The sequence below is a fragment of the Phocoena sinus genome, chromosome 16, assembly GCF_008692025.1.
Source record: "Phocoena sinus isolate mPhoSin1 chromosome 16, mPhoSin1.pri, whole genome shotgun sequence".
In the NCBI taxonomy this organism is placed as follows: domain Eukaryota; kingdom Metazoa; phylum Chordata; class Mammalia; order Artiodactyla; family Phocoenidae; genus Phocoena; species Phocoena sinus.
The window spans coordinates 20,498,124-20,511,671 of NC_045778.1; positions in this window are offsets into that span (position 1 = coordinate 20,498,124).

Here is a 13,548-nt window from a genome sequence, read left to right on the forward strand (position 1 = left end):
ACTGTGAAATTCCCCTTTATCCTGAAATGAAACCACTCCTAAAGAAAGATCTCATTTGATACTCATTGCAGAAACCAACCTGCCTGTGTTTGAAGTGCTCTCCCTGACTCATTTTTCTTCAGGGCTTCAACAATACATGCATATCTGCAGTTCTGATGTCTTCCCTTAAGCAAACAAATGTCCTTCTTTCCAAGCCCTTGTTAAACACCTACAGTACTGTGTCACTTTCTTGTTTCCTCTCTGAAACTAGTTGTAAGCCTTAACTCTCATCATTGAAAAGCACAAAACTTCAACCCAAAAGATATCTACCCTGGTGGCGCAGTGGTTAAGAATCTGCCTGCCAATGCAGGGGACGCAGGTTCGATCCCTGGTCCGGGAAGATCCAACATGCTGCGGAGCAACTAAGCCCGTGTGCCACAACTACTGAGCGTGTGCACCTAGAGCCCGTGCTCCGCAACAAGAGAAGCCACCGCAATGAGAAGCCCGCGCACTGCAACGAAGAGTAGCCCCTGCTCGCCGCAACTAGAGAAAGCCTGCATGTAGCAACAAAGACCCAGCATAACCAAAAAGTTAAAAAAAAAAAAATCTACCCTGGGCAAGCACTTTAGTTGTCCTCAGCACAGTTTTGGGCATTGTACCAAATGCACAAGCAATGTCAGAGCTCAGTGAAGTGGAAGCCCCGGTGGGGAGGGAGGCTCTCAGAGACTGACTGCCAAATAGAAAATAGAAGATCAGTCCCTAGCAGAACTCAGAGTAAAGAGTTAAAGAGTTACATGCAAACAAATGGCTTTTTCTCTAGCTCTCTGAAAGAGAATTTTTATCATAGATTTGTATAAGATTATCACAAATACAGTGTCGTTGTACCAAGCTACTTTTGTTGGTCTACTGTGCATGAGGTCAGGGACTCAGTGAGGGGATCCAGTGGTGAACAAGACAGGTCCTGTTTCAAGAAGTTCACAGTCTTGTAGTAGCGATAAACAGTAACCAATAACAAGCAGGTGATGCACGCTACAGTAGGCACAGATTGGTTCAGATGATGTAGGAGCACCTGAGCCAATGTAGGGCAAGCAAGGAAGGCTTCCTGGTGTAACCCAACCCCCTCACTTTACTGAGGAGAAAATAAATCTTTTGTATTGAATGGCTTGCCCAATGTCTCTGAGTTAGAAAATGGCAGATCCAAGACCAAAAGCCAAGTCTGTGACCCCAGGAAGGAACTAACAGAGGTCCAGAAGAGCTTGGCTTATTCAGGAAATTCTAGGGGTCTTGTGGGGCTGTGTAGTTTTGTGCGGTGGTTTATGCATTTGTCTAGTTTTCTTCTAATCCCACCTTCTTTACTTCTACCTCAACCTCTCCCTCTTATTTAGATTTTCACTTCTCTGTCATTGTCCTTATTCAAAGTAACAGAATATCATGTCCACGATGGACCTACCTGAAGATGTTTAGATTATGATGTGGCAGAAGAGGAAGCAAAGAAAAAAAGAATTTAAGTTATGTAGTTACTATTTTAACTTTTTATTATGGAGTGCATTAGTTTCCTAGGGCTGCTGAAACAAAGAACCACAAACCGGGTAACTTGACCAACAAATATTTATTGCCCCACAGTTCCGGAGGCTAGAAATCAAGGTCTTGTTAGGATCATGCTCCCTGTGAAGACTCAAGAGGAGAATCCTTCCTCGCCTCTTACTAGTCTGGCGGTAGCCATCAATCCTTGGGTTTCTTGGCAGCTAACCACTCTAGTCTCTGCCTCCACGAGTCACATGGAACTTCCCCTGTGTGTCTCCATCCAAATTCCCCCCTTCCTGTTTTATTCCACCTTCAGTGATACATAACTGACATATAACACTATGAAAGTTTAAGGTGTACAACATGTTGATTTGATACACTTATATGCTGCAAAATGATTAGCTAATATTGATTAGCTAATCAATATTAGCTAATATTGATACCTCCATTGCCTCACATACTTGCCATTTCTTTTTTGTGGTGAGAACATTTAAGATCTACTTTTATATACTTTCAAGTATATAATACAGTATTATTAACTATAATCACCACGCTATACCTTGGGTCCTCAGAACTTATTTGTCGTATAGCTGGAAGTTTGTACCCTTTGACCAACATTTCCCTATTTCCCCTATCCTGGTAAACCACTATTCTATTCTCTGTTCTATGATTTTTGGCTTTTGGGGGTTCCATATAAAAGTGATACCATACAGCATTTGTCTTCCTCTGTCTGATTTATGTCGCTTAGCATAATGCCCTCAAGATGCATCCATGTTGACACAAATGACAGGATTTCCTTCTTTCTCGTGGCTGAATAGTATTCCACTGTGTATATGTACCACATCTACTTTATCCATTCATCTGTTGACAGACACTTAGATTGTTTCCACATCTCGGCTATTATGAATAAAGAGGTAATGAACATGGGAGTGCAGATATTTCTTCAAGATCCTGTTTTCATTTCCTTTGGATATATACCCAGAAGTGAGATTGCTAGATTATATGGCAGTTCTATTTTTAATTTTTTGAGGAACCCCATACTGTTTTCCACCGTGGCTGCACAAATTTGCATTCCATCTACAGTGCACAAGGGTTCCCTTTTCTCTGCATCTTCACCAACAGTTGTTGGTGAAGTTATCTCGGGGTTTTGTTTGTTTTTTGATGATACTCATTCTAAGAGGTGTAAGGTGGTATCTCGTTGTGGTTTTGATTTGCATTTCCCTGATGATTAGTGATGTTGAGCATCTTTTCATGTACCAGTTGGCCATCTTCATGTCTTCTTTGGAAAAATGTCTATTCTGATCATCTGACCATTTTTTAATGGGATTATTTGGTTTTCTGCTATTGAGTTGTATGAATTTTTTATATATTTTGGATATTAACCCCTTATCAGGTATATTATTTACAAATATTTTTCACCCACTCCATAGGTTGCCTTTTAATCTTGTTGATTGTTTCTTTTGCTGTGCATAAGCTTTTAAGTTTGTTGTTGTCCCACTTGTTCTTTTGGTGTCATATTCAAAAAATTATTGCCAAGACCAATGTCAAGGAGCTTACCTCCTATGTTTTCTCCTAGGAGTTTTATGGTTTCAGGTCTTATGTTTTAGTCTTTAATCCATTTTAAATTAATCGTTTAAGCAGTCTAAAATACAGGTCCAATTGTATTCTGCATGTGGTTAGCTAGTTTTCCCAACACGATTTATTTCAATAGATAAGACTATCCTTTCCCTGTTGAGTATTCTTGGCTCCCTTGTCAAATATTAGTTGACTGTTTAAATTTCCCCCTTCTTATAAAAACACCAGTCATACTGGATTAGGGCCCACCCTAATAACCTCATCTTGATTACATTTGAAAATCATTTGAAAAGACCCTATTTCCAAATAAGGTCACATTCAGAGGTACCAGGAGTTAGGACTTCAGCATATCTTTTTGAAAGACACAATTCAACAAATAGCATGGAGTATTTTGAATATTATATATATGCAAGCATACAGAGAATTAGAGAGTCTAACATAATGAACCCTTATGTACCTATCACCCAGGTTCAACAATAACCAATTCATAGCCAATCTTGTTTCATCTGTACCTCAATTCCCCTCACTCCTATGTAATTTTGAAGCAAATCCCAGACTTCATATCAATTCATCTATAAATATCCGATGCATCTCTAAAGATTAAGACTTTCATTTTAACATGACCACAATACCATTATTACACCTAAAAATGTCAATCATTAATATCCAGTTAGTGTTCAAATTTCCAATCATCTCATAAATTGCCTCAGGTTGGATAAACAACAAGGTCCTACTGTACAGCACAGAGAACTATATTCAATATCCTGAGATAAACCATAATGGAAAAGAATATAAAAAGAACATATATATATGTGTGTATAATTGAGTCAATTTTCTATACAGCAGAAATTAACTCAACATCGTAAATCAACTATACTTCAAAAAAATTGTCTTAGGTTTCTAACACTTTGTTTAATCAGGATCCAAATAAAAACCTCAGAGTCATTGACATTTAAATGGATTAACAATCTCAGCATCTTTATTCTCCCTCTGGTTGGTTGAGCACCAGATGGTTTTGAATATGTAAAGGGCACTCTGAATTTTAAGTGGATGGAGAAAGATGTTGGCAGGAGGGAGAAGGGAGTAGAAAGACAGCAGGGGAGGGGAAAGGTGGAGGGTGAGGTTCTAGAAGCAGGTTGTAGATTCAGGGGTACAAGGCTGGGGTGAAAGGAGCCTGGGGTGTAGGAGGAAGTGGCTCAAATAGTGGCAGAGAGTGGCTAGCAGACAAACTTTTAAGAACAAGGAGGTCTAGTAAATCACTTTATATATAATACTTTACACATCAGCCACCCAGAAATTTTCTTGCTAAATACACAAAGTACTGTCAAGCCTCCAAGCTGTTTCTTCCACTAAAAATACCCTCTCCCACTTCTATCCCAGCCCTTCAACCTGGAAAACTCCTGCACATCCTTCAACACTCAGCTCAGATATCCCACATGTTTGAAGACCTCTCTGATCCCTCCCCCTCAAAGTTGGCTTACTCCATTATTTACCACTCCATAAGGCTTTGGACATACCTCTACTACAACACTCCTCAAATTGCACTGTCATTATCTATGCTCATAGCTGAGTCTCCCACGAAACTGTGGGCTCTTTGAGTGGACTGGCAATGTTGATTCATCTTTGTATCCTGAGTCTCTAGCACCATGCCTGGCACAAAGACAGCATTCAATAAATGCTTACTGAATGAAAGAAAAATTAAAGGAGGAGAGAGAAAAGAAAAAAGGGAAGGGAAAGCAAAGAAAAGATCAAAAGAAGAGAAGAAAGAAGAAACAGAGGCAAGAAAGGAGGACATGCACAAGGCAAACAACTGACCTTGCAAGGCAGAACTAGACAGCTTGATTTCAAGGTCACAACATCAAGGCCAAACGAGGCTTTCATGAATGTTTCCTTGGCTAGCACAGCATTTTTTAAATTTTGACTTAGTAATCAAAATTTAAGAATCACATAAAAATCCAGATGTCTAGCTTCTTAAACAAAAATAGAACAATCTATCCTAGCCTGGGCTTAGCCTCCTCCATGGTAACATTGGCTGTATCTAAACATGCTTTTCTCAGATTACCACAGTCACCAGCACTCCCAGTTGTAGTCCCAGCATGGATATGGAGTATCACTGGCCACTTACCATTGCCCTCGTGCTTTTGATTCTCTTATAACTGGTCTACTTCATTCACTTACTTCGCCTGCTTGGCTCATTTAAACATTAGAGTCTGTCAACCTTGTCCCAGGTAATCTGCTTCATCTAGATGCTCTGTGGTCACAAAAAAATAATTATAGTAATAATTATTCTAGAGCTGTACTGTCCAATAGAACCTTCTGAGATGGCAGAAATGTTCTGTAATCTGCAGTGTCCAATACTGTAACCACTAGCCACATGTGACTCTTGAGCTCTTGAAATACAGCTAGTGTGACTGAAGAACTGAATTTCTAATGTTATTTCATTTTAATTAATTTAGTTTTAATTTTAATAGCCACACATGGCTAGTGGCTACTAAATTAAAGATGCAGTTCTAGGGCAGTGCTCCTCAAGATTTAACATACATAGAAATACCTGGGGATCTTGTTAAGACACAGATTACAATTTAGCACATCCAGAGTGAGGCCCAAGATTCTGAATGTCTTAACAAATTCCCAGGAGATGCTGATGATTCTGGGGTTTGGACCACACTTTGGGGAGGAAGATTCTAGAACGGTGCTGCTCAAACTTTAGCATGCATAAGAATCCCCTAGAGATTCCAGAAAGATTCCAAAACAGATTCCTGGGCCTTGCCCCTCATAGTTTCTGATTGAGTAGGTTTGGGGTGGGGTCCAATAATTTGTAACAAGCACCTGGGTGATGCTGGAGTACCATTTTAGAGAATGGGATGCTGTTGGAAAAAAATCTTTTTATTCACCCTCTGATTTTCTTTCCCAATCGTTACTATTAATAGTTAATATTTGTGTCCTTTAATAAAGGTAGTTACTATCCCATTTTACTGATGAGGAAACTGAGGCACAGGGGGATTAATGAACTTACCTAAGGTTACCCTGATGGTAATTGCTGTCTCCAGAGCCACCTTCTTAACCACACACTTCACACCATGGAAGATGTCACCATGGATGTCTGCCAGTGTACTGTCCTTGCCTTGATGCAAAGACTCCCTAATTCCTTGAATTTAAACCAGAAGAGAAGAATCAAATCCAGAGCAGTCTGCTTTTGAGTCCCAATTTTCCTGCTTTTGTTTCACATCTCCTCATTTTACAAGGCAGGAAATGGGTTCAGAGAAGTAGAAGTAAAGGACTTGCCTGAGGCCACATAGCTAATCATTTCACTTTAAGTATTATCTGGTAAAGGACCTTCACGTGGGCTTCTTCCCCTCCCCCCCCCACCCCCTGCAAAAAGCTTTATTGTTTCCATTTGGTCGAAGGCTTCGGAGAGGGCTGCAGGGTGTTTAAAAAGCTGTCCAGTGGTTCTAGAGAGGGGCTTCAGAGAGAAGCCCTGACACCAGAGGGACTCCTCAAAGGCCGCTGGGCTTCGGAGGCTCCTAGTGGTGCTTGAGGGTGAGCCTTTGGAAGAGATACTCCCCTAGCCCCGCCTGGGGACCAGCCACCCTGCAGAGGCTGGTCAGGTGGCTGCCATCTTCTTGATGAGTTTCACTTGCCCATCTAGGAGGCGGCTCTCCAGGAAGTCACAGAGGTGGAAGTCTGCGCGGGCAGACCATGAGTATGGTGGCTTCCATAGCGTCCTGGGTTTTACCCCATTCATCTTGAGATGGCTTCTGCACATCCTGGAAGGGCTTGCGGCAGCCGCACTAGTTTTGTATTTTCAAGAGAGGCTTGATACCTCACGCTTCTCCTCAGCCAATTCCTGGAAAAGGTGTCCCACGCCCTCCAGAGCCACATGGTGGAGGTGGAAATAGCCCAGAGAGAGGTAGGCGTAGGAGGCACGCAGATGCATGTTGACCAGGCGGTTGACTACAGCCTCTACCTCCGCGGAATAATTCTGAAGAATATGGGCGCTCATGGTTGATCAGTAATAAGGAGTTAAGCTCAAAAAATGGTGTTGGCCAATCCCGGTGGCCGAGGATAGCTGAGGGCTGATTCTGAAGGCTGCAACTGGAAAAAAGTTTAGAGCGTGGTTGGGGCCTGGAGCAAGGGGCGTCACCGGGTCGGTTCAGTCCAAACACTGTTGAAGCAAGCGACACATCCGCGGACCTCAGGGCCCACTGCTGGGCTTCTATTTCTAAACGTCTCTATACCACATGTCTATTGCTTTAACACAGATGGAATTCCTAAAACTGAGCGCTTTTAGCTAGTCGCTACTAGTGCAGACACATCACCCCCCTCCACACACTCAACCCCCAGAATCCTGTGCGTCAACAGTCCAAGTGTTCCTCCGCCGCCCCGCCCCTCCAACCCGCCCCCAGTTGGCAGAAGAAAGGCGTTGGGGTGAGGCCAAAGTGAGAGAGTAGGTGGACGGGAGGAGAGAGGTAGGTCGGTGCTCCCAGTCAAGCCGGGAAGTCAGGATCTTTGACCACTAGGTTAGGGGGCGAGTCCTAGCCGCTGGGGAACTGTTGAAAACCGTGAGAACCAGCCTCGGAAACAGGACCCGGAGGAGGCCTTTCTTCCCGCCGACAGACGCTCAGCGCCCGTCAGCGGCAGCAGGGGGCGCTCCAAGCGGCCTCGTGGGCTGGAGATGAGAGCCAGAGAGAACCCTGGGGAAGGCAAGGCGGTGGCTGCCACTCATAAACCTGTTTGGGAGCCCAAATGAGGTTCTTCTGGGGCCGTGGGGAGCCCCAGAAATAACTGGTGGCAGGAAGGGAGAGCTCTGGCCTCCTACATACAGGTAGAGACATCAAGACGTTAACCGTTTCACGTATAACCTATTTGTTTAAGCCACGTGGTCCTCCACCACATGGCACTTTAGTGTTACCTGGAGCTGTGAAAACCCAACGCCCTTGGGATTGACACAGAGACCAATTAAATCAGAACCTCTGGGTTTGGGACCCAGGTATCAGGGGTTTCATGTTCCCCAGGTGGATTCCAAGATTGAGAACACTGGTTTTAAAAAAGTGTTTTTTCTTAATTAAATTTTAAAGTCTGTTTTCCATTCTATTGTGGGTTTTAGGATGTAGCAAAAGGTACAAATTCCTCAAGAAAATGGAGTTAGTTGTGACAACAAGATACATGAGAAAATGCTTTGGACAACAAGATACATGAGAAAATGCTTTGGAAACTGGTAAAGGTAGGAGTTGTTGTTGTTGTTGTTATTTATTATCCCTGTTTTAGAGCCTCCCCTGATAGTCTAACAAGCTGGAAAGTATTTAAATATTGTACTATACTCCGAAAACAAATCACCATTGTCTTCAGAGGCGGGATGCTATCAAGAATGATATCGAACTCAGCTGAATGTAAAAAAGATAATTGAGGTGTTTAAGGCTGTGCATCTAGGTATATATACTTTTTTTTTTTTTTTTTTTTTTACGGTACACGGGCCTCTCACTGTTGTGGCCTCTCCCGTTGCAGAGCACAGGCTCCGGATGCACAGGCTCAGCGGCCATGGCTCACGGGCCCAGCCGCTCCGCGGCATGTGGGATCTTCCCGGACCAGGGCACGAACCCGTGTCCCCTGCATCGGCAGGCGGACTCTCAACCACTGCGCCACCAGGGAAGCCCTAGGTATACATACTTAATTGTAATCTCTCGTTTTCTATCTCAGCCCTTTTACTTAAAAGAACAGTAAGAAAAGAAGAGTTATTAGAAAGAATGATGGGAAAATACACGTCTGCTTTCTCTGCCTTCTCTGTCGTCACTAACCCTTGACTTCTACTTCTGGACTACATACTCCTTATCAGTTTCCATGCTCTCCTGGCTCCCACCCAAGGCCCTAAACATGCCAGCTCTGGACCTGGTCCTGAGCCAAGAGCCTATGTTCTCTGAAGAGAAGATTCTTAATTTCAGCCACAGGTACAAGAAAGTGAATCAGAGAATTCAAGTGATTTGCCCTAAATCCCACCATCAGTTAGAACTGAAAAAAAAAAAAAAAACAGAAAAAGATCTAGTTCTCCATAAACCTAACCTAGATTCCACTGTGAAAACATTTACTCTTGGCTGCTAATTAATAAAAGAAATCATCATAGCAAAAAACACTGGAAGAAATGAAAGAGCCAGGGTGGGAGGAGAAAGGGTGAGGATGATCTTCCTGTTACAAAATGTTCTCCCACCATGAGGGTAAGACTACACAGGGAGCTGAGAATAATACTAGAGACACAGCCACACTGATGCATATCACAAAACCTGAAATTGAAGGAAATTGAAGCCTTTCTTTGTGAGACATTTCATCATTTTCTCAGTAATTGCATCAGTTTTGTAATTTCTTCCATCACTGACTGCGCAGTAGCCCTGGCATCTTCTCGTCTGTGATGTGGACGTGGTAGGTGATGGTGTTTGCCTCCAGGAAATTAAAGACCCCTCTCAATAACTGCATTAGTCATTGACACTTGCCGCTGTGATTGATCTTGTAACCACCATCAGATCTGGGCACGGAAAGGATATGAAAATTCACAAGCGGGAAAACAACCTTATCTTCCCCTGATGCAGCCCTCTCTTTACAAGAAATATCTGCAAAGTCTTTTTTGCATTTCTAATTTGCTCATCAAAGGACATGTTTTTGACAGGCTGGTATATGTCCATGGGAGACTGGAAACTGTTTGGGATCATAGGAAATTGTGAATTCTGCCTGGGTTTTCCAGAGTTGCTCTACTGAGTTGCCCTTAACTTAAAAGAGCAAAAAATGTTTTAGAATTGTGTTTCAACATTTCGGGACACCCAGAAGACAAGAAGCCATAACACTGAAAAAACACCCTGGTCTCGTCCTGTCTCTGTGGAAGGTACCAGAAGAAAAGTATACTCTGATTTTATTATTGCTTTATATCTTGGGCACTCCCTGGGAAGACGGCAGTGGGGGGCCAGCTGGGTAAATTTTTCCATAAGCATAGTGCTTCAAACTGAGCCACTCAACAGAGTCTATCCTAGAGTGAAAAAGACTAAAGACAAGAATCCCAATGAACGCACACTGTTTTCTGGGTTTTCCAATCCAATGGCCCTAAGATCTCTGAAACTTGCCAAATTGCATCTGTTGTTTGCTTAAGAATATGGTAATCAAATTCTAAATGTACATACATGCTCTTTGATTCATTCCAGTAAGAGGTATTTATCTTACAGGTATACTTCATATATAAGAATACTGTGTGTAAAGCTATTCACTACATTGCTATTTGTGTTTGAAAAAAAAATGCCTGTAAATAACCTGGAAAGGCTTCAATAGAAGACAAATTAAGTAAATTATGGTTCATCCACACAATGGAAAGCCATGTAGCAGATAAAAAGAACAAGGTAGCACTTCCATATTAAAAATGGAAAAATCTCCAGTACATAGTAACTGAATAAATGGGCAATGCGCAGCAGGGTACTGTTCCCATTTGGGTAAAGAAAAGAACAGAAACACATGTACGTGTGTAAAGCACAGGATATCTATGGAAGGATAGGCAAGAAACAGTGCCTCTGAGATGGAGAACTGGAGGAAAGGGATTGAGGAGGGAGGGAGGCCACAATTCTGTTAATTGATTATCACAAGGTTTAACACATAAGAATAGTAACTAGTACACATAGTGCTTACTATGTGCCCAGCATGTTCTAAGCACATTACATACTTAAACTAATGCAAAGTGCTCCTTTTTTTTTTTTTTAAAGTGCTCCTTTTAAACTATAAGATATTCAGATACCTGTCTTATTTCACTAAATTATCAACTACTTGAGAGCGTAAACTTGACTTAAGCATTTTTTATATCCTACACAAACACTGGTATGATATATATCACATAATAATGTTCTCAAGAAATATATGCTTCATTCATTCACTCACTCAACATCAAATATGAGAGAAACTAATTATCTTTACCATTTAAAGCTGACTCAAGAGTTTAATCACCTTTATATAAAATTATCTTTTCATAATCAGTTTGCTATGCCATGAAGTCAAGCCGTAATCCAAAAATAAATGGCTTTGAAAATGTGCTATTACACATACATACAATTGTGGTTGTGCTGGACACACTGGGGCATTCAAACAAATTACTGAGGAAAAGTTGTCCAGTTTTCTTCTTACTTTTCATTCAAAGAGAAACACTATTATCAAAGCACAGTCCCCTCCCTTTTTAAACTGAGTTCAGGAGAGTATTTAAGAATGAAAGGTCTACTAAGTTAGACGGGATCAAGTAAATAAAGTGCTTAGCGCAAGCCTGACCCATCAGAAACCCCTATTCAAGTGACACTATTTCTTATTTCTTATGTGGAGGCTTCAAACATCATGGGAGAGGAAAGTAAACAAGAGCGAGCGCTCAGTCTTGTCAACAATTGGGAAATATGTCTGCGACAAAAGCAGAGCAGATCATGGGAGTGGGAGTGTTTTTCCCCTTGACAAGTCATTAGAAGTCATCAGTGCTGTAAATCAGACAGACTGGGGAAAAAAAGAGAAAAAAATTAAAACCTTGATTCTTAGATTGAAAAATTCACTTATTCAATCTGGTATTTATTTGAGTGCCCACTTGGGTCAGGCAGGCATTATGACAGGCAACTGTAGTCCTAAAGCTCATTTTATTCATTTAATGTGCTATCTCTTTTGCATTTACTTTCTATCTTTGAAATAAAATTTGCAGATATAGTAATAAATCCCATTTTACTGAAGTAGTAAAATGGTGGTAGAAAAATTCTCTAAATGTCTGGCCCTGACTTTTGGATTTGACAAAACAGCAGAACTTCAAATAATATTAAGGGGGGCTTCCCTGGTGGTGCAGTGGTTGAGAGTCCGCCTGCCGATGCAGGGGACACGGGTTCATGCCCCGGTCCGGGAAGATCCCACATGCCGCAGAGCGCCTTGGCCCGTGAGCCATGGCCGCTGAGCCTGCGTGTCTGGAGCCTGTGCTCCTCAACGGGAGAGGCCACAACAGTGAGAGGCCCGCATACCGCAAAATAATAACAATAATAATAATAATATTAAGGGAACCAATACAGGGTTGTATTTGTTAAAAAAAAAGTTTTCATCTATTTTATGGACTGAATTGTGTTCCCCCAAAATTCATTTATTGAAGTCCCAACTCCCAGTACCTCAGAATGTAACCTTATTTGGAGATAAGGTCTTTAAAGAGATGAAGTTAAAGGAGGCTTTTAGGGTGGGGGCCTAATCCAATGTGACTGATGTCCTTATAAGAAGAAAGGACTTTGTGAGGAAAAAGTGGCCATCTGCAAAGCAAGGAGAGAGGCCTCAAAAGAAACCAAATATGCACACACCTTGATCTTGGACTTCTAGCCTCCAGAACCATGAGAAATATTGTTTAAGGCACCCAGTCTGTGGTATTTTGCTATGGCAGCCCAACAAACCACTACAATCTACTATGATACTATTTCATAAAAGGAAGCACATTTTGGGGGACTTCCCTGGTGGCGAAGTGGTTAAGAATCTGCCTGCCAGTGCAGGGAACACAGGTTTGAGCCCGGTCCAGGAGGATCCCACATGCCGCGGGGCAACTAAGCCCGTGAGCCACAGCTACTGAGCCCATGTGCCACAACTACTGAAGCCCGCGCACCTAGAGCGTGTGCTCTGCAACAAGAGAAACCACTGCAATGAGAAGCACATGCACTGCGTTGAAGAGTAGCCCCTGCTTGCTGCAACTAGAGAAAGCCCGCACGCAGCAATGAAGACCCGACAAAGCCAAAAATAAATAAATAGTTTTTTTTTTTTTAAAAAAAGGGACTTCCCTGGTGGTGCAGAGGTTAAGAATCTGACTGCCACTGCAGGGGACACGAGTTCGAGCCCTGGTCCGGGAAGATCCCACATGCCGCGGAGCAACTAAGCCCATGTGCCACAACTACTGAGCCTATGCTCTAGAGCCCATGAGCCACAACTACTGAGCCCACAAGCCACAACTTCTGAAGCCCACGTGCCTAGAGCCTGTGCTCCGCAACAAGAGAGGCCACCGCAATGAGAAGCCTGTGCACCACAACAAAGTGTAGCCACCGCTCACTGCAACTAAAGAAAGCCCGCGCACAGCAACAAAGACCCAACACAGCCAAAAATAAATAATTTTTTTAAAAAAACACATTTTAAACCACAAAGGTAGGAAGGACATAATTTTTGAATAATTTTGCTTTTTAAAGAAACTTCCTGGGACTTCCCTGGTGGCGCAGTGGTTGAGAATCCGCCTGCCAGTGCAGGGGACACGAGTTCGAGCCCTGGTTTGGGAAGATCCCACATGCCGTGGAGCAACTAAGCCCATACGCCACAACTACTGATGCCTGCACTCCTAAAGCCCGTGCACTGCAACAAAAGAAGCCACCACAATGAGAAGCCACGCACCACGACAGAGTAGCCCACGCTCACCACAACTAGAGAAAACCCACGCACAGCAGCGAAGACCCAACGCAGCCAATAAAT